Source organism: Hyla sarda, unplaced genomic scaffold, assembly GCF_029499605.1.
Source record: "Hyla sarda isolate aHylSar1 unplaced genomic scaffold, aHylSar1.hap1 scaffold_945, whole genome shotgun sequence".
NCBI lineage: Eukaryota > Metazoa > Chordata > Amphibia > Anura > Hylidae > Hyla > Hyla sarda.
In genome coordinates, this window is record NW_026610975.1 from 86,308 (window position 1) to 112,736 (window position 26,429).

At 46.4% G+C, this 26,429-nt stretch overlaps 12 non-coding genes across 12 annotated transcripts; all 12 read right to left on the reverse strand.

Moving 5' to 3' along the window:
* Positions 1-335: 335 nt before the first annotated feature.
* On the reverse strand, positions 336-519 carry LOC130350388 (U2 spliceosomal RNA). The gene has a single exon (XR_008887495.1). It is a non-coding gene; the product is annotated as a U2 spliceosomal RNA (small nuclear RNA).
* A 693-nt stretch (positions 520-1,212) lies between these two features.
* Positions 1,213-1,400, reverse strand: LOC130350392 (U2 spliceosomal RNA). Its single transcript, XR_008887497.1, has one exon. It is a non-coding gene; the product is annotated as a U2 spliceosomal RNA (small nuclear RNA).
* Positions 1,401-3,494: 2,094 nt separating this feature from the next.
* LOC130350422 (U2 spliceosomal RNA) lies at positions 3,495-3,685 on the reverse strand. Its single transcript, XR_008887524.1, has one exon. It is a non-coding gene; the product is annotated as a U2 spliceosomal RNA (small nuclear RNA).
* A 2,083-nt stretch (positions 3,686-5,768) lies between these two features.
* LOC130350423 (U2 spliceosomal RNA) lies at positions 5,769-5,959 on the reverse strand. The gene has a single exon (XR_008887525.1). It is a non-coding gene; the product is annotated as a U2 spliceosomal RNA (small nuclear RNA).
* Positions 5,960-8,042: 2,083 nt separating this feature from the next.
* On the reverse strand, positions 8,043-8,233 carry LOC130350424 (U2 spliceosomal RNA). Its single transcript, XR_008887526.1, has one exon. It is a non-coding gene; the product is annotated as a U2 spliceosomal RNA (small nuclear RNA).
* A 2,089-nt stretch (positions 8,234-10,322) lies between these two features.
* On the reverse strand, positions 10,323-10,513 carry LOC130350425 (U2 spliceosomal RNA). Its single transcript, XR_008887527.1, has one exon. It is a non-coding gene; the product is annotated as a U2 spliceosomal RNA (small nuclear RNA).
* Positions 10,514-12,591: 2,078 nt separating this feature from the next.
* Positions 12,592-12,782, reverse strand: LOC130350426 (U2 spliceosomal RNA). The gene has a single exon (XR_008887528.1). It is a non-coding gene; the product is annotated as a U2 spliceosomal RNA (small nuclear RNA).
* Positions 12,783-14,864: 2,082 nt separating this feature from the next.
* Positions 14,865-15,055, reverse strand: LOC130350429 (U2 spliceosomal RNA). Its single transcript, XR_008887530.1, has one exon. It is a non-coding gene; the product is annotated as a U2 spliceosomal RNA (small nuclear RNA).
* Positions 15,056-17,142: 2,087 nt separating this feature from the next.
* Positions 17,143-17,333, reverse strand: LOC130350430 (U2 spliceosomal RNA). The gene has a single exon (XR_008887531.1). It is a non-coding gene; the product is annotated as a U2 spliceosomal RNA (small nuclear RNA).
* A 2,076-nt stretch (positions 17,334-19,409) lies between these two features.
* On the reverse strand, positions 19,410-19,602 carry LOC130350385 (U2 spliceosomal RNA). The gene has a single exon (XR_008887492.1). It is a non-coding gene; the product is annotated as a U2 spliceosomal RNA (small nuclear RNA).
* A 3,636-nt stretch (positions 19,603-23,238) lies between these two features.
* LOC130350431 (U2 spliceosomal RNA) lies at positions 23,239-23,429 on the reverse strand. Its single transcript, XR_008887532.1, has one exon. It is a non-coding gene; the product is annotated as a U2 spliceosomal RNA (small nuclear RNA).
* Positions 23,430-25,526: 2,097 nt separating this feature from the next.
* Positions 25,527-25,717, reverse strand: LOC130350432 (U2 spliceosomal RNA). Its single transcript, XR_008887533.1, has one exon. It is a non-coding gene; the product is annotated as a U2 spliceosomal RNA (small nuclear RNA).
* Between the last annotated feature and the right edge of the window lie 712 nt (positions 25,718-26,429).

Below are 26,429 nucleotides of genomic sequence, written 5' to 3' on the forward strand. Positions count from 1 at the left end.
CTTCATAAGCATTAATCTTATTTTGTCAATTAGGAACATTCAGCACCCACCCGCTATCAAGGCAGCTGCCTATCATGTCATGCCCTACCTGCACAGGTGTGCTGGCTACTCAAATGATCCAATTAAGGAGGCCATTTAGTCAGCAGCAGCAGAAGTCCTGTGCCTGGACGCTCCAACAGCGGCCAGACACAAGCAGAAGCAGAAGCAGCAGCAGCACCACCTTTTGTTTTTTGGCTGCAGCAGCAGCAGCAGCAAGGCCCACAGGGCTGGCTAGCTGGCTAGCCAGCAAGCAGGTAGCAATGAAAGTAGGAATCTTTCTTTTTAACCCTGTAAGGGGGTGGTGCACTGTACCCGAAGATACTGCCATATCGGGTCAATGCATAGGGCGACGGAAGCAAGCTTCGAAATCGGCCCCCGTTCTCAAAAATCCATTTAATATATGGTCCCCAGATAGGGGACGTATCAGATATTAAACTGATAAGAACAGATTTTTTTTTTTTTTTTTTATCTAAAGCCGAGGAACGTGCTTTCGATTCACCCAAAGTGCAAGAAAAAGTGCAAACGTGTTACACTAAAAAAACGTGCACAAAGGATGCGGTCTATCGCAAGCCCTTCTCCGATAGGAGAGAGGCCCCCCAACAAACCTTACCCTTCGCCTCCGGACCAAAAGGTACCTGCGAGGTTCCAGGTTCGATGTCCCTTTTCGCCGAAGCTACTAGGGGACCACAAATGCTCCCGGCATCCCCCTTGGCGTTAGCCAAGGTATCTGCCCGCAGAGCCGATTACGGTAGGTACCCTGCAAAAGCAGGAGTACCCGGGGTGTTTGCAGGGAGGTGCGGAACCTAATGGCCACACACACCTCCCCTAGACCGCCAGGAGGGACACCCAGAAGGGCTACCGCATCCTGACCAATCCTGTGAACACACAACACGCAAAAAGTGACACAGTGAGACAAAAAAGAAATAAATAAGTGAATGTGTGCAGATATACTGCCCGGACATCCGGCCGGATCTATAAAAATTTCTCTGATCCTAGCCAGAAGGCCGGGAATCAAGAGGTGAGTGCCACAAGGTGAAGAGATTATGGTGCCCGTGCTTCAACTCAGTGAGTCTATCCTCCCAGTGAGTTTCGGCACCTCGGGGTCACCACTCCCCGAGGCACAAAAGTACCTCGGCTCTAGACCCTCTCAGCCTCATGGCGAGACCCGGAGGGAACAGGTCACATTGGGGCAGCCGTCGAGCTGATTCCTCAGAACCAGCCCCGGAAAGCCCTGGTACACCTGCATCCTCCATGCAGCACCCATCCCCACCAGCCCCATACCGGCGTTACTGTCCACCGGCATGAAAAACTGATAAGAACAGATACTACACTTGATCTTAGCCAAAAGGCCGAGAAGCGATAACCGTGAAAGGGGCGGGCCCAACAAGGTCCCCTTCATGGGCACTATCACTGCTTGCTGTCAGGGAGGCTGCCAGACAATTTTCCATGCACACTCTGGGCTGGGGGGCAGTCAACCACCAGTACACACAGCAGAACCTAAACCCATACCATTATTGCTAAGCAGCAAGACAGGGGCCCATTGCACTCCCACGGGGCCTTTTTAAATGCAATCCATAACCCGGATTTGCCAGGAACCCTTCTTACTCCTCCTACTTGCATGTGACACTGGGCTTAGGATCTGCATAGGAAACACACACACAAGCACACACCTACCTTTGTTGCCTGCAGATGCCTCCTTGGCTGTCCCCAAACGGTATCAAACCAACACCCACGGGAAGCTGTAAGCATAGAGGACATGCCTGCACCCCATTGGACTTACCTGTGTGGGTTAAACCCGGGTTATTTGACAACCTATGGCGGTGATGGTTCTGCTCAGGCAGAGCAGTGCTGATGCTCCTCATAAAGCTGTCGCTGCTGTGAAGGTTCTAGGTGACATCACAAATCCCTATGGTTACATACACAACAAAGCTGGGTTGTTGTTGTTTACACTCTGCAAGGCCTGTGGAAGTGAGTGACATCATAGCACTGTAGTTCTGAGGGTTCTAGATGGATGCAACAATCTCCTGTTGCTTCTATGAAGGCCATAATAGACGACATCACCAAACAGCTCCATAGTCACATACACAGCAAAGGAGAGATGTTGTTTACACCTAGTGATGTCAGTGGTATTGAGTGACATCACAGCACAGTGCTAAGGCTCCTGGGCCTGGACACAGCAGCGGCTGCAATATCTCAACGGAGAATACGTTTATATATATGTGTGTGTGTGCGCGTATATATATATATATATATATATATATATATATATATATATATATATATATATTTCTCCGCCGAAATCACTTTTAAACCCATTTCCACCTTTTTTTCCCTTCTCTTCCTCTTACTTTTTTTTCACGTTTTTTACGTTTTTCTCCTTTTCGCCTCTTTTCTGGGCGTATTATTCTTCTTTTTCTTCTTTTTTTTCGTCTAATGCATACCCCATCAGTGCAGCAATGCTTATTCAATACCGCCAGCAGATGGAGACACTGGGGGATAATTTTCTAAGGATTTATACTGATTTTTCCTGTCTGAATTTGTCGCACAGAAAGTTGCAGGCCAAATATGTGTGACATTTCTGCGACTTTAGCTTCTAGAGCATTTTTACAACATTATACATAGGTGCTGAATACATAAAAAGCGACTGTTCAGCGACAGACAAGTCGCATCGGCTGAAAGTAGGCCAGAATGTCAGTCCATGTTGGAGCAGGTTTAGATACAGTCTAAAGCATAGATCTCAAAGTCTGTGCACAGAATTTAGCAAGGGCCTCGCACCTTCTGATGCATCAGGTAGGTGCACAATAGCATAGCCTAACCCTCTGTACTTTGGTCTATATTGATGCGGGACATAGACAGCCAGCTGATGACCAATCCATTAGTGCAATGGATGGCTGGAAGCATTTGTCTTTGCCTTTGCAATACCACAGAAGCAATGCATGGTCAATGTACAGCAATGACACACCTGTGTGAACAGCCAGGAGACCCCCCCCCCCCCATGTTATGTTACATAGTTACATAGTTAGTACGGTCGAAAAAAGACATATGTCCATCAAGTTCAACCAGGGAATTAAGGGGTAGGGGTGTGGCGCGATATTGGGGAAGGGATGAGATTTTATATTTCTTCATAAGCATTAATCTTATTTTGTCAATTAGGAACATTCAGCACCCACCCGCTATCAAGGCAGCTGCCTATCATGTCATGCCCTACCTGCACAGGTGTGCTGGCTACTCAAATGATCCAATTAAGGAGGCCATTTAGTCAGCAGCAGCAGAAGTCCTGTGCCTGGACGCTCCAACAGCGGCCAGACACAAGCAGAAGCAGAAGCAGCAGCAGCACCACCTTTTGTTTTTTGGCTGCAGCAGCAGCAGCAGCAAGGCCCACAGGGCTGGCTAGCTGGCTAGCCAGCAAGCAGGTAGCAATGAAAGTAGGAATCTTTCTTTTTAACCCTGTAAGGGGGTGGTGCACTGTACCCGAAGATACTGCCATATCGGGTCAATGCATAGGGCGACGGAAGCAAGCTTCGAAATCGGCCCCCGTTCTCAAAAATCCATTTAATATATGGTCCCCAGATAGGGGACGTATCAGATATTAAACTGATAAGAACAGATACTACACTTGATCTTAGCCAAAAGGCCGAGAAGCGATAACCGTGAAAGGGGCGGGCCCAACAAGGTCCCCTTCATGGGCACTATCACTGCTTGCTGTCAGGGAGGCTGCCAGACAATTTTCCATGCACACTCTGGGCTGGGGGGCAGTCAACCACCAGTACACACAGCAGAACCTAAACCCATACCATTATTGCTAAGCAGCAAGACAGGGGCCCATTGCACTCCCACGGGGCCTTTTTAAATGCAATCCATAACCCGGATTTGCCAGGAACCCTTCTTACTCCTCCTACTTGCATGTGACACTGGGCTTAGGATCTGCATAGGAAACACACACACAAGCACACACCTACCTTTGTTGCCTGCAGATGCCTCCTTGGCTGTCCCCAAACGGTATCAAACCAACACCCACGGGAAGCTGTAAGCATAGAGGACATGCCTGCACCCCATTGGACTTACCTGTGTGGGTTAAACCCGGGTTATTTGACAACCTATGGCGGTGATGGTTCTGCTCAGGCAGAGCAGTGCTGATGCTCCTCATAAAGCTGTCGCTGCTGTGAAGGTTCTAGGTGACATCACAAATCCCTATGGTTACATACACAACAAAGCTGGGTTGTTGTTGTTTACACTCTGCAAGGCCTGTGGAAGTGAGTGACATCATAGCACTGTAGTTCTGAGGGTTCTAGATGGATGCAACAATCTCCTGTTGCTTCTATGAAGGCCATAATAGACGACATCACCAAACAGCTCCATAGTCACATACACAGCAAAGGAGAGATGTTGTTTACACCTAGTGATGTCAGTGGTATTGAGTGACATCACAGCACAGTGCTAAGGCTCCTGGGCCTGGACACAGCAGCGGCTGCAATATCTCAACGGAGAATACGTTTATATATATGTGTGTGTGTGCGCGTATATATATATATATATATATATATATATATATATATATATATTTCTCCGCCGAAATCACTTTTAAACCCATTTCCACCTTTTTTTCCCTTCTCTTCCTCTTACTTTTTTTTCACGTTTTTTTACGTTTTTCTCCTTTTCGCCTCTTTTCTGGGCGTATTATTCTTCTTTTTCTTCTTTTTTTTCGTCTAATGCATACCCCATCAGTGCAGCAATGCTTATTCAATACCGCCAGCAGATGGAGACACTGGGGGATAATTTTCTAAGGATTTATACTGATTTTTCCTGTCTGAATTTGTCGCACAGAAAGTTGCAGGCCAAATATGTGTGACATTTCTGCGACTTTAGCTTCTAGAGCATTTTTACAACATTATACATAGGTGCTGAATACATAAAAAGCGACTGTTCAGCGACAGACAAGTCGCATCGGCTGAAAGTAGGCCAGAATGTCAGTCCATGTTGGAGCAGGTTTAGATACAGTCTAAAGCATAGATCTCAAAGTCTGTGCACAGAATTTAGCAAGGGCCTCGCACCTTCTGATGCATCAGGTAGGTGCACAATAGCATAGCCTAACCCTCTGTACTTTGGTCTATATTGATGCGGGACATAGACAGCCAGCTGATGACCAATCCATTAGTGCAATGGATGGCTGGAAGCATTTGTCTTTGCCTTTGCAATACCACAGAAGCAATGCATGGTCAATGTACAGCAATGACACACCTGTGTGAACAGCCAGGAGACCCCCCCCCCCATGTTATGTTACATAGTTACATAGTTAGTACGGTCGAAAAAAGACATATGTCCATCAAGTTCAACCAGGGAATTAAGGGGTAGGGGTGTGGCGCGATATTGGGGAAGGGATGAGATTTTATATTTCTTCATAAGCATTAATCTTATTTTGTCAATTAGGAACATTCAGCACCCACCCGCTATCAAGGCAGCTGCCTATCATGTCATGCCCTACCTGCACAGGTGTGCTGGCTACTCAAATGATCCAATTAAGGAGGCCATTTAGTCAGCAGCAGCAGAAGCCCTGTGCCTGGACGCTCCAACAGCGGCCAGACACAAGCAGAAGCAGAAGCAGCAGCAGCACCACCTTTTGTTTTTTGGCTGCAGCAGCAGCAGCAGCAAGGCCCACAGGGCTGGCTAGCTGGCTAGCCAGCAAGCAGGTAGCAATGAAAGTAGGAATCTTTCTTTTTAACCCTGTAAGGGGGTGGTGCACTGTACCCGAAGATACTGCCATATCGGGTCAATGCATAGGGCGACGGAAGCAAGCTTCGAAATCGGCCCCCGTTCTCAAAAATCCATTTAATATATGGTCCCCAGATAGGGGACGTATCAGATATTAAACTGATAAGAACAGATACTACACTTGATCTTAGCCAAAAGGCCGAGAAGCGATAACCGTGAAAGGGGCGGGCCCAACAAGGTCCCCTTCATGGGCACTATCACTGCTTGCTGTCAGGGAGGCTGCCAGACAATTTTCCATGCACACTCTGGGCTGGGGGGCAGTCAACCACCAGTACACACAGCAGAACCTAAACCCATACCATTATTGCTAAGCAGCAAGACAGGGGCCCATTGCACTCCCACGGGGCCTTTTTAAATGCAATCCATAACCCGGATTTGCCAGGAACCCTTCTTACTCCTCCTACTTGCATGTGACACTGGGCTTAGGATCTGCATAGGAAACACACACACAAGCACACACCTACCTTTGTTGCCTGCAGATGCCTCCTTGGCTGTCCCCAAACGGTATCAAACCAACACCCACGGGAAGCTGTAAGCATAGAGGACATGCCTGCACCCCATTGGACTTACCTGTGTGGGTTAAACCCGGGTTATTTGACAACCTATGGCGGTGATGGTTCTGCTCAGGCAGAGCAGTGCTGATGCTCCTCATAAAGCTGTCGCTGCTGTGAAGGTTCTAGGTGACATCACAAATCCCTATGGTTACATACACAACAAAGCTGGGTTGTTGTTGTTTACACTCTGCAAGGCCTGTGGAAGTGAGTGACATCATAGCACTGTAGTTCTGAGGGTTCTAGATGGATGCAACAATCTCCTGTTGCTTCTATGAAGGCCATAATAGACGACATCACCAAACAGCTCCATAGTCACATACACAGCAAAGGAGAGATGTTGTTTACACCTAGTGATGTCAGTGGTATTGAGTGACATCACAGCACAGTGCTAAGGCTCCTGGGCCTGGACACAGCAGCGGCTGCAATATCTCAACGGAGAATACGTTTATATATATGTGTGTGTGTGCGCGTATATATATATATATATATATATATATATATATATATATATATTCTCCGCCGAAATCACTTTTAAACCCATTTCCACCTTTTTTTCCCTTCTCTTCCTCTTACTTTTTTTTCACGTTTTTTTACGTTTTTCTCCTTTTCGCCTCTTTTCTGGGCGTATTATTCTTCTTTTTCTTCTTTTTTTTCGTCTAATGCATACCCCATCAGTGCAGCAATGCTTATTCAATACCGCCAGCAGATGGAGACACTGGGGGATAATTTTCTAAGGATTTATACTGATTTTTCCTGTCTGAATTTGTCGCACAGAAAGTTGCAGGCCAAATATGTGTGACATTTCTGCGACTTTAGCTTCTAGAGCATTTTTACAACATTATACATAGGTGCTGAATACATAAAAAGCGACTGTTCAGCGACAGACAAGTCGCATCGGCTGAAAGTAGGCCAGAATGTCAGTCCATGTTGGAGCAGGTTTAGATACAGTCTAAAGCATAGATCTCAAAGTCTGTGCACAGAATTTAGCAAGGGCCTCGCACCTTCTGATGCATCAGGTAGGTGCACAATAGCATAGCCTAACCCTCTGTACTTTGGTCTATATTGATGCGGGACATAGACAGCCAGCTGATGACCAATCCATTAGTGCAATGGATGGCTGGAAGCATTTGTCTTTGCCTTTGCAATACCACAGAAGCAATGCATGGTCAATGTACAGCAATGACACACCTGTGTGAACAGCCAGGAGACCCCCCCCCCCCATGTTATGTTACATAGTTACATAGTTAGTACGGTCGAAAAAAGACATATGTCCATCAAGTTCAACCAGGGAATTAAGGGGTAGGGGTGTGGCGCGATATTGGGGAAGGGATGAGATTTTATATTTCTTCATAAGCATTAATCTTATTTTGTCAATTAGGAACATTCAGCACCCACCCGCTATCAAGGCAGCTGCCTATCATGTCATGCCCTACCTGCACAGGTGTGCTGGCTACTCAAATGATCCAATTAAGGAGGCCATTTAGTCAGCAGCAGCAGAAGTCCTGTGCCTGGACGCTCCAACAGCGGCCAGACACAAGCAGAAGCAGAAGCAGCAGCAGCACCACCTTTTGTTTTTTGGCTGCAGCAGCAGCAGCAGCAAGGCCCACAGGGCTGGCTAGCTGGCTAGCCAGCAAGCAGGTAGCAATGAAAGTAGGAATCTTTCTTTTTAACCCTGTAAGGGGGTGGTGCACTGTACCCGAAGATACTGCCATATCGGGTCAATGCATAGGGCGACGGAAGCAAGCTTCGAAATCGGCCCCCGTTCTCAAAAATCCATTTAATATATGGTCCCCAGATAGGGGACGTATCAGATATTAAACTGATAAGAACAGATACTACACTTGATCTTAGCCAAAAGGCCGAGAAGCGATAACCGTGAAAGGGGCGGGCCCAACAAGGTCCCCTTCATGGGCACTATCACTGCTTGCTGTCAGGGAGGCTGCCAGACAATTTTCCATGCACACTCTGGGCTGGGGGGCAGTCAACCACCAGTACACACAGCAGAACCTAAACCCATACCATTATTGCTAAGCAGCAAGACAGGGGCCCATTGCACTCCCACGGGGCCTTTTTAAATGCAATCCATAACCCGGATTTGCCAGGAACCCTTCTTACTCCTCCTACTTGCATGTGACACTGGGCTTAGGATCTGCATAGGAAACACACACACAAGCACACACCTACCTTTGTTGCCTGCAGATGCCTCCTTGGCTGTCCCCAAACGGTATCAAACCAACACCCACGGGAAGCTGTAAGCATAGAGGACATGCCTGCACCCCATTGGACTTACCTGTGTGGGTTAAACCCGGGTTATTTGACAACCTATGGCGGTGATGGTTCTGCTCAGGCAGAGCAGTGCTGATGCTCCTCATAAAGCTGTCGCTGCTGTGAAGGTTCTAGGTGACATCACAAATCCCTATGGTTACATACACAACAAAGCTGGGTTGTTGTTGTTTACACTCTGCAAGGCCTGTGGAAGTGAGTGACATCATAGCACTGTAGTTCTGAGGGTTCTAGATGGATGCAACAATCTCCTGTTGCTTCTATGAAGGCCATAATAGACGACATCACCAAACAGCTCCATAGTCACATACACAGCAAAGGAGAGATGTTGTTTACACCTAGTGATGTCAGTGGTATTGAGTGACATCACAGCACAGTGCTAAGGCTCCTGGGCCTGGACACAGCAGCGGCTGCAATATCTCAACGGAGAATACGTTTATATATATGTGTGTGTGTGCGCGTATATATATATATATATATATATATATATATATATATATATATATATATTTCTCCGCCGAAATCACTTTTAAACCCATTTCCACCTTTTTTTCCCTTCTCTTCCTCTTACTTTTTTTTCACGTTTTTTTACGTTTTTCTCCTTTTCGCCTCTTTTCTGGGCGTATTATTCTTCTTTTTCTTCTTTTTTTTCGTCTAATGCATACCCCATCAGTGCAGCAATGCTTATTCAATACCGCCAGCAGATGGAGACACTGGGGGATAATTTTCTAAGGATTTATACTGATTTTTCCTGTCTGAATTTGTCGCACAGAAAGTTGCAGGCCAAATATGTGTGACATTTCTGCGACTTTAGCTTCTAGAGCATTTTTACAACATTATACATAGGTGCTGAATACATAAAAAGCGACTGTTCAGCGACAGACAAGTCGCATCGGCTGAAAGTAGGCCAGAATGTCAGTCCATGTTGGAGCAGGTTTAGATACAGTCTAAAGCATAGATCTCAAAGTCTGTGCACAGAATTTAGCAAGGGCCTCGCACCTTCTGATGCATCAGGTAGGTGCACAATAGCATAGCCTAACCCTCTGTACTTTGGTCTATATTGATGCGGGACATAGACAGCCAGCTGATGACCAATCCATTAGTGCAATGGATGGCTGGAAGCATTTGTCTTTGCCTTTGCAATACCACAGAAGCAATGCATGGTCAATGTACAGCAATGACACACCTGTGTGAACAGCCAGGAGACCCCCCCCCCCATGTTATGTTACATAGTTACATAGTTAGTACGGTCGAAAAAAGACATATGTCCATCAAGTTCAACCAGGGAATTAAGGGGTAGGGGTGTGGCGCGATATTGGGGAAGGGATGAGATTTTATATTTCTTCATAAGCATTAATCTTATTTTGTCAATTAGGAACATTCAGCACCCACCCGCTATCAAGGCAGCTGCCTATCATGTCATGCCCTACCTGCACAGGTGTGCTGGCTACTCAAATGATCCAATTAAGGAGGCCATTTAGTCAGCAGCAGCAGAAGTCCTGTGCCTGGACGCTCCAACAGCGGCCAGACACAAGCAGAAGCAGAAGCAGCAGCAGCACCACCTTTTGTTTTTTGGCTGCAGCAGCAGCAGCAGCAAGGCCCACAGGGCTGGCTAGCTGGCTAGCCAGCAAGCAGGTAGCAATGAAAGTAGGAATCTTTCTTTTTAACCCTGTAAGGGGGTGGTGCACTGTACCCGAAGATACTGCCATATCGGGTCAATGCATAGGGCGACGGAAGCAAGCTTCGAAATCGGCCCCCGTTCTCAAAAATCCATTTAATATATGGTCCCCAGATAGGGGACGTATCAGATATTAAACTGATAAGAACAGATACTACACTTGATCTTAGCCAAAAGGCCGAGAAGCGATAACCGTGAAAGGGGCGGGCCCAACAAGGTCCCCTTCATGGGCACTATCACTGCTTGCTGTCAGGGAGGCTGCCAGACAATTTTCCATGCACACTCTGGGCTGGGGGGCAGTCAACCACCAGTACACACAGCAGAACCTAAACCCATACCATTATTGCTAAGCAGCAAGACAGGGGCCCATTGCACTCCCACGGGGCCTTTTTAAATGCAATCCATAACCCGGATTTGCCAGGAACCCTTCTTACTCCTCCTACTTGCATGTGACACTGGGCTTAGGATCTGCATAGGAAACACACACACAAGCACACACCTACCTTTGTTGCCTGCAGATGCCTCCTTGGCTGTCCCCAAACGGTATCAAACCAACACCCACGGGAAGCTGTAAGCATAGAGGACATGCCTGCACCCCATTGGACTTACCTGTGTGGGTTAAACCCGGGTTATTTGACAACCTATGGCGGTGATGGTTCTGCTCAGGCAGAGCAGTGCTGATGCTCCTCATAAAGCTGTCGCTGCTGTGAAGGTTCTAGGTGACATCACAAATCCCTATGGTTACATACACAACAAAGCTGGGTTGTTGTTGTTTACACTCTGCAAGGCCTGTGGAAGTGAGTGACATCATAGCACTGTAGTTCTGAGGGTTCTAGATGGATGCAACAATCTCCTGTTGCTTCTATGAAGGCCATAATAGACGACATCACCAAACAGCTCCATAGTCACATACACAGCAAAGGAGAGATGTTGTTTACACCTAGTGATGTCAGTGGTATTGAGTGACATCACAGCACAGTGCTAAGGCTCCTGGGCCTGGACACAGCAGCGGCTGCAATATCTCAACGGAGAATACGTTTATATATATGTGTGTGTGTGCGCGTATATATATATATATATATATATATATATATATATTTCTCCGCCGAAATCACTTTTAAACCCATTTCCACCTTTTTTTCCCTTCTCTTCCTCTTACTTTTTTTTCACGTTTTTTTACGTTTTTCTCCTTTTCGCCTCTTTTCTGGGCGTATTATTCTTCTTTTTCTTCTTTTTTTTCGTCTAATGCATACCCCATCAGTGCAGCAATGCTTATTCAATACCGCCAGCAGATGGAGACACTGGGGGATAATTTTTTAAGGATTTATACTGATTTTTCCTGTCTGAATTTGTCGCACAGAAAGTTGCAGGCCAAATATGTGTGACATTTCTGCGACTTTAGCTTCTAGAGCATTTTTACAACATTATACATAGGTGCTGAATACATAAAAAGCGACTGTTCAGCGACAGACAAGTCGCATCGGCTGAAAGTAGGCCAGAATGTCAGTCCATGTTGGAGCAGGTTTAGATACAGTCTAAAGCATAGATCTCAAAGTCTGTGCACAGAATTTAGCAAGGGCCTCGCACCTTCTGATGCATCAGGTAGGTGCACAATAGCATAGCCTAACCCTCTGTACTTTGGTCTATATTGATGCGGGACATAGACAGCCAGCTGATGACCAATCCATTAGTGCAATGGATGGCTGGAAGCATTTGTCTTTGCCTTTGCAATACCACAGAAGCAATGCATGGTCAATGTACAGCAATGACACACCTGTGTGAACAGCCAGGAGACCCCCCCCCCCCCATGTTATGTTACATAGTTACATAGTTAGTACGGTCGAAAAAAGACATATGTCCATCAAGTTCAACCAGGGAATTAAGGGGTAGGGGTGTGGCGCGATATTGGGGAAGGGATGAGATTTTAATATTTCTTCATAAGCATTAATCTTATTTTGTCAATTAGGAACATTCAGCACCCACCCGCTATCAAGGCAGCTGCCTATCATGTCATGCCCTACCTGCACAGGTGTGCTGGCTACTCAAATGATCCAATTAAGGAGGCCATTTAGTCAGCAGCAGCAGAAGTCCTGTGCCTGGACGCTCCAACAGCGGCCAGACACAAGCAGAAGCAGAAGCAGCAGCAGCACCACCTTTTGTTTTTTGGCTGCAGCAGCAGCAGCAGCAAGGCCCACAGGGCTGGCTAGCTGGCTAGCCAGCAAGCAGGTAGCAATGAAAGTAGGAATCTTTCTTTTTAACCCTGTAAGGGGGTGGTGCACTGTACCCGAAGATACTGCCATATCGGGTCAATGCATAGGGCGACGGAAGCAAGCTTCGAAATCGGCCCCCGTTCTCAAAAATCCATTTAATATATGGTCCCCAGATAGGGGACGTATCAGATATTAAACTGATAAGAACAGATACTACACTTGATCTTAGCCAAAAGGCCGAGAAGCGATAACCGTGAAAGGGGCGGGCCCAACAAGGTCCCCTTCATGGGCACTATCACTGCTTGCTGTCAGGGAGGCTGCCAGACAATTTTCCATGCACACTCTGGGCTGGGGGGCAGTCAACCACCAGTACACACAGCAGAACCTAAACCCATACCATTATTGCTAAGCAGCAAGACAGGGGCCCATTGCACTCCCACGGGGCCTTTTTAAATGCAATCCATAACCCGGATTTGCCAGGAACCCTTCTTACTCCTCCTACTTGCATGTGACACTGGGCTTAGGATCTGCATAGGAAACACACACACAAGCACACACCTACCTTTGTTGCCTGCAGATGCCTCCTTGGCTGTCCCCAAACGGTATCAAACCAACACCCACGGGAAGCTGTAAGCATAGAGGACATGCCTGCACCCCATTGGACTTACCTGTGTGGGTTAAACCCGGGTTATTTGACAACCTATGGCGGTGATGGTTCTGCTCAGGCAGAGCAGTGCTGATGCTCCTCATAAAGCTGTCGCTGCTGTGAAGGTTCTAGGTGACATCACAAATCCCTATGGTTACATACACAACAAAGCTGGGTTGTTGTTGTTTACACTCTGCAAGGCCTGTGGAAGTGAGTGACATCATAGCACTGTAGTTCTGAGGGTTCTAGATGGATGCAACAATCTCCTGTTGCTTCTATGAAGGCCATAATAGACGACATCACCAAACAGCTCCATAGTCACATACACAGCAAAGGAGAGATGTTGTTTACACCTAGTGATGTCAGTGGTATTGAGTGACATCACAGCACAGTGCTAAGGCTCCTGGGCCTGGACACAGCAGCGGCTGCAATATCTCAACGGAGAATACGTTTATATATATGTGTGTGTGTGCGCGTATATATATATATATATATATATATATATATATATATATATTTCTCCGCCGAAATCACTTTTAAACCCATTTCCACCTTTTTTTCCCTTCTCTTCCTCTTACTTTTTTTTCACGTTTTTTTACGTTTTTCTCCTTTTCGCCTCTTTTCTGGGCGTATTATTCTTCTTTTTCTTCTTTTTTTTCGTCTAATGCATACCCCATCAGTGCAGCAATGCTTATTCAATACCGCCAGCAGATGGAGACACTGGGGGATAATTTTCTAAGGATTTATACTGATTTTTCCTGTCTGAATTTGTCGCACAGAAAGTTGCAGGCCAAATATGTGTGACATTTCTGCGACTTTAGCTTCTAGAGCATTTTTACAACATTATACATAGGTGCTGAATACATAAAAAGCGACTGTTCAGCGACAGACAAGTCGCATCGGCTGAAAGTAGGCCAGAATGTCAGTCCATGTTGGAGCAGGTTTAGATACAGTCTAAAGCATAGATCTCAAAGTCTGTGCACAGAATTTAGCAAGGGCCTCGCACCTTCTGATGCATCAGGTAGGTGCACAATAGCATAGCCTAACCCTCTGTACTTTGGTCTATATTGATGCGGGACATAGACAGCCAGCTGATGACCAATCCATTAGTGCAATGGATGGCTGGAAGCATTTGTCTTTGCCTTTGCAATACCACAGAAGCAATGCATGGTCAATGTACAGCAATGACACACCTGTGTGAACAGCCAGGAGACCCCCCCCCCCCATGTTATGTTACATAGTTACATAGTTAGTACGGTCGAAAAAAGACATATGTCCATCAAGTTCAACCAGGGAATTAAGGGGTAGGGGTGTGGCGCGATATTGGGGAAGGGATGAGATTTTATATTTCTTCATAAGCATTAATCTTATTTTGTCAATTAGGAACATTCAGCACCCACCCGCTATCAAGGCAGCTGCCTATCATGTCATGCCCTACCTGCACAGGTGTGCTGGCTACTCAAATGATCCAATTAAGGAGGCCATTTAGTCAGCAGCAGCAGAAGTCCTGTGCCTGGACGCTCCAACAGCGGCCAGACACAAGCAGAAGCAGAAGCAGCAGCAGCACCACCTTTTGTTTTTTGGCTGCAGCAGCAGCAGCAGCAAGGCCCACAGGGCTGGCTAGCTGGCTAGCCAGCAAGCAGGTAGCAATGAAAGTAGGAATCTTTCTTTTTAACCCTGTAAGGGGGTGGTGCACTGTACCCGAAGATACTGCCATATCGGGTCAATGCATAGGGCGACGGAAGCAAGCTTCGAAATCGGCCCCCGTTCTCAAAAATCCATTTAATATATGGTCCCCAGATAGGGGACGTATCAGATATTAAACTGATAAGAACAGATACTACACTTGATCTTAGCCAAAAGGCCGAGAAGCGATAACCGTGAAAGGGGCGGGCCCAACAAGGTCCCCTTCATGGGCACTATCACTGCTTGCTGTCAGGGAGGCTGCCAGACAATTTTCCATGCACACTCTGGGCTGGGGGGCAGTCAACCACCAGTACACACAGCAGAACCTAAACCCATACCATTATTGCTAAGCAGCAAGACAGGGGCCCATTGCACTCCCACGGGGCCTTTTTAAATGCAATCCATAACCCGGATTTGCCAGGAACCCTTCTTACTCCTCCTACTTGCATGTGACACTGGGCTTAGGATCTGCATAGGAAACACACACACAAGCACACACCTACCTTTGTTGCCTGCAGATGCCTCCTTGGCTGTCCCCAAACGGTATCAAACCAACACCCACGGGAAGCTGTAAGCATAGAGGACATGCCTGCACCCCATTGGACTTACCTGTGTGGGTTAAACCCGGGTTATTTGACAACCTATGGCGGTGATGGTTCTGCTCAGGCAGAGCAGTGCTGATGCTCCTCATAAAGCTGTCGCTGCTGTGAAGGTTCTAGGTGACATCACAAATCCCTATGGTTACATACACAACAAAGCTGGGTTGTTGTTGTTTACACTCTGCAAGGCCTGTGGAAGTGAGTGACATCATAGCACTGTAGTTCTGAGGGTTCTAGATGGATGCAACAATCTCCTGTTGCTTCTATGAAGGCCATAATAGACGACATCACCAGACAGCTCCATAGTCACATACACAGCAAAGGAGAGATGTTGTTTACACCTAGTGATGTCAGTGGTATTGAGTGACATCACAGCACAGTGCTAAGGCTCCTGGGCCTGGACACAGCAGCGGCTGCAATATCTCAACGGAGAATACGTTTATATATATGTGTGTGTGTGCGCGTATATATATATATATATATATATATATATATATATATATATATATTCTCCGCCGAAATCACTTTTAAACCCATTTCCACCTTTTTTTCCCTTCTCTTCCTCTTACTTTTTTTTCACGTTTTTTTACGTTTTTCTCCTTTTCGCCTCTTTTCTGGGCGTATTATTCTTCTTTTTCTTCTTTTTTTTCGTCTAATGCATACCCCATCAGTGCAGCAATGCTTATTCAATACCGCCAGCAGATGGAGACACTGGGGGATAATTTTCTAAGGATTTATACTGATTTTTCCTGTCTGAATTTGTCGCACAGAAAGTTGCAGGCCAAATATGTGTGACATTTCTGCGACTTTAGCTTCTAGAGCATTTTTACAACATTATACATAGGTGCTGAATACATAAAAAGCGACTGTTCAGCGACAGACAAGTCGCATCGGCTGAAAGTAGGCCAGAATGTCAGTCCATGTTGGAGCAGGTTTAGATACAGTCTAAAGCATAGATCTCAAAGTCTGTGCACAGAATTTAGCAAGGGCCTCGCACCTTCTGATGCATCAGGTAGGTGCACAATAGCATAGCCTAACCCTCTGTACTTTGGTCTATATTGATGCGGGACATAGACAGCCAGCTGATGACCAATCCATTAGTGCAATGGATGGCTGGAAGCATTTGTCTTTGCCTTTGCAATACCACAGAAGCAATGCATGGTCAATGTACAGCAATGACACACCTGTGTGAACAGCCAGGAGACCCCCCCCCCCCCATGTTATGTTACATAGTTACATAGTTAGTACGGTCGAAAAAAGAACATATGTCCATCAAGTTCAACCAGGGAATTAAGGGGTAGGGGTGTGGCGCGATATTGGGGAAGGGATGAGATTTTATATTTCTTCATAAGCATTAATCTTATTTTGTCAATTAGGAACATTCAGCACCCACCCGCTATCAAGGCAGCTGCCTATCATGTCATGCCCTACCTGCACAGGTGTGCTGGCTACTCAAATGATCCAATTAAGGAGGCCATTTAGTCAGCAGCAGCAGAAGTCCTGTGCCTGGACGCTCCAACAGCGGCCAGACACAAGCAGAAGCAGAAGCAGCAGCAGCACCACCTTTTGTTTTTTGGCTGCAGCAGCAGCAGCAGCAAGGCCCACAGGGCTGGCTAGCTGGCTAGCCAGCAAGCAGGTAGCAATGAAAGTAGGAATCTTTCTTTTTAACCCTGTAAGGGGGTGGTGCACTGTACCCGAAGATACTGCCATATCGGGTCAATGCATAGGGCGACGGAAGCAAGCTTCGAAATCGGCCCCCGTTCTCAAAAATCCATTTAATATATGGTCCCCAGATAGGGGACGTATCAGATATTAAACTGATAAGAACAGATACTACACTTGATCTTAGCCAAAAGGCCGAGAAGCGATAACCGTGAAAGGGGCGGGCCCAACAAGGTCCCCTTCATGGGCACTATCACTGCTTGCTGTCAGGGAGGCTGCCAGACAATTTTCCATGCACACTCTGGGCTGGGGGGCAGTCAACCACCAGTACACACAGCAGAACCTAAACCCATACCATTATTGCTAAGCAGCAAGACAGGGGCCCATTGCACTCCCACGGGGCCTTTTTAAATGCAATCCATAACCCGGATTTGCCAGGAACCCTTCTTACTCCTCCTACTTGCATGTGACACTGGGCTTAGGATCTGCATAGGAAACACACACACAAGCACACACCTACCTTTGTTGCCTGCAGATGCCTCCTTGGCTGTCCCCAAACGGTATCAAACCAACACCCACGGGAAGCTGTAAGCATAGAGGACATGCCTGCACCCCATTGGACTTACCTGTGTGGGTTAAACCCGGGTTATTTGACAACCTATGGCGGTGATGGTTCTGCTCAGGCAGAGCAGTGCTGATGCTCCTCATAAAGCTGTCGCTGCTGTGAAGGTTCTAGGTGACATCACAAATCCCTATGGTTACATACACAACAAAGCTGGGTTGTTGTTGTTTACACTCTGCAAGGCCTGTGGAAGTGAGTGACATCATAGCACTGTAGTTCTGAGGGTTCTAGATGGATGCAACAATCTCCTGTTGCTTCTATGAAGGCCATAATAGACGACATCACCAAACAGCTCCATAGTCACATACACAGCAAAGGAGAGATGTTGTTTACACCTAGTGATGTCAGTGGTATTGAGTGACATCACAGCACAGTGCTAAGGCTCCTGGGCCTGGACACAGCAGCGGCTGCAATATCTCAACGGAGAATACGTTTATATATATGTGTGTGTGTGCGCGTATATATATATATATATATATATATATATATATATTTCTCCGCCGAAATCACTTTTAAACCCATTTCCACCTTTTTTTCCCTTCTCTTCCTCTTACTTTTTTTTCACGTTTTTTTACGTTTTTCTCCTTTTCGCCTCTTTTCTGGGCGTATTATTCTTCTTTTTCTTCTTTTTTTTCGTCTAATGCATACCCCATCAGTGCAGCAATGCTTATTCAATACCGCCAGCAGATGGAGACACTGGGGGATAATTTTCTAAGGATTTATACTGATTTTTCCTGTCTGAATTTGTCGCACAGAAAGTTGCAGGCCAAATATGTGTGACATTTCTGCGACTTTAGCTTCTAGAGCATTTTTACAACATTATACATAGGTGCTGAATACATAAAAAGCGACTGTTCAGCGACAGACAAGTCGCATCGGCTGAAAGTAGGCCAGAATGTCAGTCCATGTTGGAGCAGGTTTAGATACAGTCTAAAGCATAGATCTCAAAGTCTGTGCACAGAATTTAGCAAGGGCCTCGCACCTTCTGATGCATCAGGTAGGTGCACAATAGCATAGCCTAACCCTCTGTACTTTGGTCTATATTGATGCGGGACATAGACAGCCAGCTGATGACCAATCCATTAGTGCAATGGATGGCTGGAAGCATTTGTCTTTGCCTTTGCAATACCACAGAAGCAATGCATGGTCAATGTACAGCAATGACACACCTGTGTGAACAGCCAGGAGACCCCCCCCCCCCATGTTATGTTACATAGTTACATAGTTAGTACGGTCGAAAAAAGACATATGTCCATCAAGTTCAACCAGGGAATTAAGGGGTAGGGGTGTGGCGCGATATTGGGGAAGGGATGAGATTTTATATTTCTTCATAAGCATTAATCTTATTTTGTCAATTAGGAACATTCAGCACCCACCCGCTATCAAGGCAGCTGCCTATCATGTCATGCCCTACCTGCACAGGTGTGCTGGCTACTCAAATGATCCAATTAAGGAGGCCATTTAGTCAGCAGCAGCAGAAGTCCTGTGCCTGGACGCTCCAACAGCGGCCAGACACAAGCAGAAGCAGAAGCAGCAGCAGCACCACCTTTTGTTTTTTGGCTGCAGCAGCAGCAGCAGCAAGGCCCACAGGGCTGGCTAGCTGGCTAGCCAGCAAGCAGGTAGCAATGAAAGTAGGAATCTTTCTTTTTAACCCTGTAAGGGGGTGGTGCACTGTACCCGAAGATACTGCCATATCGGGTCAATGCATAGGGCGACGGAAGCAAGCTTCGAAATCGGCCCCCGTTCTCAAAAATCCATTTAATATATGGTCCCCAGATAGGGGACGTATCAGATATTAAACTGATAAGAACAGATTTTTTTTTTTAAGTTAGCCCTCAGAACTCACTCAGAGTTCCAAGATCTTATTTGGAACTCAATTTTGTGTTCATCATCAGGTAACATGTTTTTATTTCTTTTCTTAAACACTAATGAAACAAAATAGAACATTTAAAAACAAAATAAGAAACAACATAAAATAGCAAAACCAAACATTACTTTCTAATTAAGCAAAACCAAATTAGAAGGTCATCCCCTTCCTCCATGCAAACACCATTAGAAAGTCTATCAGTCCTCGACTGATATTGCCATTTGCTATATCTTTCTTAACTTGAGACGCCAACCAGCCTGGAATTTTATACGTTTCAACAAAACGGTTCATGTCTGCCTTGAAAGAAAAATAGACTTTATCCCGAGCTTCTTCCTCCCGGTTCTTCAAGCCTATCTTTAGATCCATCATATCTTTGTCAAACGTTTTTCTTTCTGCTTCCGACAAATTTTCCAACAAACCACCAAGCACACCAAAATACTGCACTGGCACATACACTTCCTCCTCTCTCTTCTTCTTCTGCTCTGTAGGTCTTCTAGTTGGAACCTGCTCCACTTCTGGTTCTTTCACTTCAGCTGGTTCCTCTCTGCTTCTTTTTACAGCTTCCTTTTTCTCTGAATTTTTCTCAGACTTTTTCTTAGGACACGAGCCAAGAAGATGGCCCTCCTCACCACACAGATGGCATTTCCTTTTCTTTTGACAATTTTCCACGTCGTGACCCTCCTCTTGACACTTGAAACACCACAAAAACGTGCAATCCTCCTTTCTGTGACCGTACTGTTTACATTTGCGGCAAAAATCTTGCATGCCAGAAAAATACAGATCCCCGTTCACAGAACCAATTTTAAACCGTCCTGGGGGGATCACTAACTTGCCATCTGCCATTTTAAATTTCACATGGAACCTCCACTTGGTGGTCCATAGTCCATATTGATTAAATACCTTGCCTTTAGGCAGAACACTGTCACAGAATCGAGACAAAAAGGTAACGATATCCTCCTCCGAAGTATATGGGCTATACATCCTTATAGTCACCAATCGTTCTCTACGTGGGAAATGTGGAACTATCTCCACCCCTTCCAAAACCGGACATACCTTCTTTTGCTGCAATATGTTCCAAAATGACTCATAGTCCTCTTCAGAAGCCAGCACCACGTCGTAGTATCCACTTCTGGGAAACTCAAGCATGGATAGGATTTGCTCCCTCTTGACTTCCAGCAACTTAAACAGCACTTCTTCCACGACAAAGACAAGGCCTCTTTCCTTCTTCCGGACATCGAGCAGGGAAATACGAACTCCATTCCGAAGTCTCGCAAAAGGCGGCACGCCTTCCGAAGAAAAACCGCAATCTTCCTCCATGTCCATGATGTCCAGACACCTCCCCCACCGAAGTAGGTAGGTGGGGATCGCCTCCCGTTGTCTGGGGACTAAGCCGGCTCCCTGATAGCAGCAGGGGGGTGAAGTCCCTCCGTTAAGAAGGACGATCCCCCCAGGCAAAGGAGCCGGGTACCCCAGACACCCTCTGGCCAGACCAAGTGAGCAGAACTACACTCGATCTTAGCCAAAAGGCCGAGAAGCGATAACCGTGAAAGGGGCGGGCCCAACAAGGTCCCCTTCATGGGCACTATCACTGCTTGCTGTCAGGGAGGCTGCCAGACAATTTTCCATGCACACTCTGGGCTGGGGGGCAGTCAACCACCAGTACACACAGCAGAACCTAAACCCATACCATTATTGCTAAGCAGCAAGACAGGGGCCCATTGCACTCCCACGGGGCCTTTTTAAATGCAATCCATAACCCGGATTTGCCAGGAACCCTTCTTACTCCTCCTACTTGCATGTGACACTGGGCTTAGGATCTGCATAGGAAACACACACACAAGCACACACCTACCTTTGTTGCCTGCAGATGCCTCCTTGGCTGTCCCCAAACGGTATCAAACCAACACCCACGGGAAGCTGTAAGCATAGAGGACATGCCTGCACCCCATTGGACTTACCTGTGTGGGTTAAACCCGGGTTATTTGACAACCTATGGCGGTGATGGTTCTGCTCAGGCAGAGCAGTGCTGATGCTCCTCATAAAGCTGTCGCTGCTGTGAAGGTTCTAGGTGACATCACAAATCCCTATGGTTACATACACAACAAAGCTGGGTTGTTGTTGTTTACACTCTGCAAGGCCTGTGGAAGTGAGTGACATCATAGCACTGTAGTTCTGAGGGTTCTAGATGGATGCAACAATCTCCTGTTGCTTCTATGAAGGCCATAATAGACGACATCACCAAACAGCTCCATAGTCACATACACAGCAAAGGAGAGATGTTGTTTACACCTAGTGATGTCAGTGGTATTGAGTGACATCACAGCACAGTGCTAAGGCTCCTGGGCCTGGACACAGCAGCGGCTGCAATATCTCAACGGAGAATACGTTTATATATATGTGTGTGTGTGCGCGTATATATATATATATATATATATATATATATATATATATATATTTCTCCGCCGAAATCACTTTTAAACCCATTTCCACCTTTTTTTCCCTTCTCTTCCTCTTACTTTTTTTTCACGTTTTTTTACGTTTTTCTCCTTTTCGCCTCTTTTCTGGGCGTATTATTCTTCTTTTTCTTCTTTTTTTTCGTCTAATGCATACCCCATCAGTGCAGCAATGCTTATTCAATACCGCCAGCAGATGGAGACACTGGGGGATAATTTTCTAAGGATTTATACTGATTTTTCCTGTCTGAATTTGTCGCACAGAAAGTTGCAGGCCAAATATGTGTGACATTTCTGCGACTTTAGCTTCTAGAGCATTTTTACAACATTATACATAGGTGCTGAATACATAAAAAGCGACTGTTCAGCGACAGACAAGTCGCATCGGCTGAAAGTAGGCCAGAATGTCAGTCCATGTTGGAGCAGGTTTAGATACAGTCTAAAGCATAGATCTCAAAGTCTGTGCACAGAATTTAGCAAGGGCCTCGCACCTTCTGATGCATCAGGTAGGTGCACAATAGCATAGCCTAACCCTCTGTACTTTGGTCTATATTGATGCGGGACATAGACAGCCAGCTGATGACCAATCCATTAGTGCAATGGATGGCTGGAAGCATTTGTCTTTGCCTTTGCAATACCACAGAAGCAATGCATGGTCAATGTACAGCAATGACACACCTGTGTGAACAGCCAGGAGACCCCCCCCCCCCATGTTATGTTACATAGTTACATAGTTAGTACGGTCGAAAAAAGACATATGTCCATCAAGTTCAACCAGGGAATTAAGGGGTAGGGGTGTGGCGCGATATTGGGGAAGGGATGAGATTTTATATTTCTTCATAAGCATTAATCTTATTTTGTCAATTAGGAACATTCAGCACCCACCCGCTATCAAGGCAGCTGCCTATCATGTCATGCCCTACCTGCACAGGTGTGCTGGCTACTCAAATGATCCAATTAAGGAGGCCATTTAGTCAGCAGCAGCAGAAGTCCTGTGCCTGGACGCTCCAACAGCGGCCAGACACAAGCAGAAGCAGAAGCAGCAGCAGCACCACCTTTTGTTTTTTGGCTGCAGCAGCAGCAGCAGCAAGGCCCACAGGGCTGGCTAGCTGGCTAGCCAGCAAGCAGGTAGCAATGAAAGTAGGAATCTTTCTTTTTAACCCTGTAAGGGGGTGGTGCACTGTACCCGAAGATACTGCCATATCGGGTCAATGCATAGGGCGACGGAAGCAAGCTTCGAAATCGGCCCCCGTTCTCAAAAATCCATTTAATATATGGTCCCCAGATAGGGGACGTATCAGATATTAAACTGATAAGAACAGATACTACACTTGATCTTAGCCAAAAGGCCGAGAAGCGATAACCGTGAAAGGGGCGGGCCCAACAAGGTCCCCTTCATGGGCACTATCACTGCTTGCTGTCAGGGAGGCTGCCAGACAATTTTCCATGCACACTCTGGGCTGGGGGGCAGTCAACCACCAGTACACACAGCAGAACCTAAACCCATACCATTATTGCTAAGCAGCAAGACAGGGGCCCATTGCACTCCCACGGGGCCTTTTTAAATGCAATCCATAACCCGGATTTGCCAGGAACCCTTCTTACTCCTCCTACTTGCATGTGACACTGGGCTTAGGATCTGCATAGGAAACACACACACAAGCACACACCTACCTTTGTTGCCTGCAGATGCCTCCTTGGCTGTCCCCAAACGGTATCAAACCAACACCCACGGGAAGCTGTAAGCATAGAGGACATGCCTGCACCCCATTGGACTTACCTGTGTGGGTTAAACCCGGGTTATTTGACAACCTATGGCGGTGATGGTTCTGCTCAGGCAGAGCAGTGCTGATGCTCCTCATAAAGCTGTCGCTGCTGTGAAGGTTCTAGGTGACATCACAAATCCCTATGGTTACATACACAACAAAGCTGGGTTGTTGTTGTTTACACTCTGCAAGGCCTGTGGAAGTGAGTGACATCATAGCACTGTAGTTCTGAGGGTTCTAGATGGATGCAACAATCTCCTGTTGCTTCTATGAAGGCCATAATAGACGACATCACCAAACAGCTCCATAGTCACATACACAGCAAAGGAGAGATGTTGTTTACACCTAGTGATGTCAGTGGTATTGAGTGACATCACAGCACAGTGCTAAGGCTCCTGGGCCTGGACACAGCAGCGGCTGCAATATCTCAACGGAGAATACGTTTATATCTATGTGTGTGTGTGCGCGTATATATATATATATATATATATATATATATATATATATATATATATATATATATATTTCTCCGCCGAAATCACTTTTAAACCCATTTCCACCTTTTTTTCCCTTCTCTTCCTCTTACTTTTTTTTCACGTTTTTTTACGTTTTTCTCCTTTTCGCCTCTTTTCTGGGCGTATTATTCTTCTTTTTCTTCTTTTTTTTCGTCTAATGCATACCCCATCAGTGCAGCAATGCTTATTCAATACCGCCAGCAGATGGAGACACTGGGGGATAATTTTCTAAGGATTTATACTGATTTTTCCTGTCTGAATTTGTCGCACAGAAAGTTGCAGGCCAAATATGTGTGACATTTCTGCGACTTTAGCTTCTAGAGCATTTTTACAACATTATACATAGGTGCTGAATACATAAAAAGCGACTGTTCAGCGACAGACAAGTCGCATCGGCTGAAAGTAGGCCAGAATGTCAGTCCATGTTGGAGCAGGTTTAGATACAGTCTAAAGCATAGATCTCAAAGTCTGTGCACAGAATTTAGCAAGGGCCTCGCACCTTCTGATGCATCAGGTAGGTGCACAATAGCATAGCCTAACCCTCTGTACTTTGGTCTATATTGATGCGGGACATAGACAGCCAGCTGATGACCAATCCATTAGTGCAATGGATGGCTGGAAGCATTTGTCTTTGCCTTTGCAATACCACAGAAGCAATGCATGGTCAATGTACAGCAATGACACACCTGTGTGAACAGCCAGGAGACCCCCCCCCCCATGTTATGTTACATAGTTACATAGTTAGTACGGTCGAAAAAAGACATATGTCCATCAAGTTCAACCAGGGAATTAAGGGGTAGGGGTGTGGCGCGATATTGGGGAAGGGATGAGATTTTATATTTCTTCATAAGCATTAATCTTATTTTGTCAATTAGGAACATTCAGCACCCACCCGCTATCAAGGCAGCTGCCTATCATGTCATGCCCTACCTGCACAGGTGTGCTGGCTACTCAAATGATCCAATTAAGGAGGCCATTTAGTCAGCAGCAGCAGAAGTCCTGTGCCTGGACGCTCCAACAGCGGCCAGACACAAGCAGAAGCAGAAGCAGCAGCAGCACCACCTTTTGTTTTTTGGCTGCAGCAGCAGCAGCAGCAAGGCCCACAGGGCTGGCTAGCTGGCTAGCCAGCAAGCAGGTAGCAATGAAAGTAGGAATCTTTCTTTTTAACCCTGTAAGGGGGTGGTGCACTGTACCCGAAGATACTGCCATATCGGGTCAATGCATAGGGCGACGGAAGCAAGCTTCGAAATCGGCCCCCGTTCTCAAAAATCCATTTAATATATGGTCCCCAGATAGGGGACGTATCAGATATTAAACTGATAAGAACAGATACTACACTTGATCTTAGCCAAAAGGCCGAGAAGCGATAACCGTGAAAGGGGCGGGCCCAACAAGGTCCCCTTCATGGGCACTATCACTGCTTGCTGTCAGGGAGGCTGCCAGACAATTTTCCATGCACACTCTGGGCTGGGGGGCAGTCAACCACCAGTACACACAGCAGAACCTAAACCCATACCATTATTGCTAAGCAGCAAGACAGGGGCCCATTGCACTCCCACGGGGCCTTTTTAAATGCAATCCATAACCCGGATTTGCCAGGAACCCTTCTTACTCCTCCTACTTGCATGTGACACTGGGCTTAGGATCTGCATAGGAAACACACACACAAGCACACACCTACCTTTGTTGCCTGCAGATGCCTCCTTGGCTGTCCCCAAACGGTATCAAACCAACACCCACGGGAAGCTGTAAGCATAGAGGACATGCCTGCACCCCATTGGACTTACCTGTGTGGGTTAAACCCGGGTTATTTGACAACCTATGGCGGTGATGGTTCTGCTCAGGCAGAGCAGTGCTGATGCTCCTCATAAAGCTGTCGCTGCTGTGAAGGTTCTAGGTGACATCACAAATCCCTATGGTTACATACACAACAAAGCTGGGTTGTTGTTGTTTACACTCTGCAAGGCCTGTGGAAGTGAGTGACATCATAGCACTGTAGTTCTGAGGGTTCTAGATGGATGCAACAATCTCCTGTTGCTTCTATGAAGGCCATAATAGACGACATCACCAAACAGCTCCA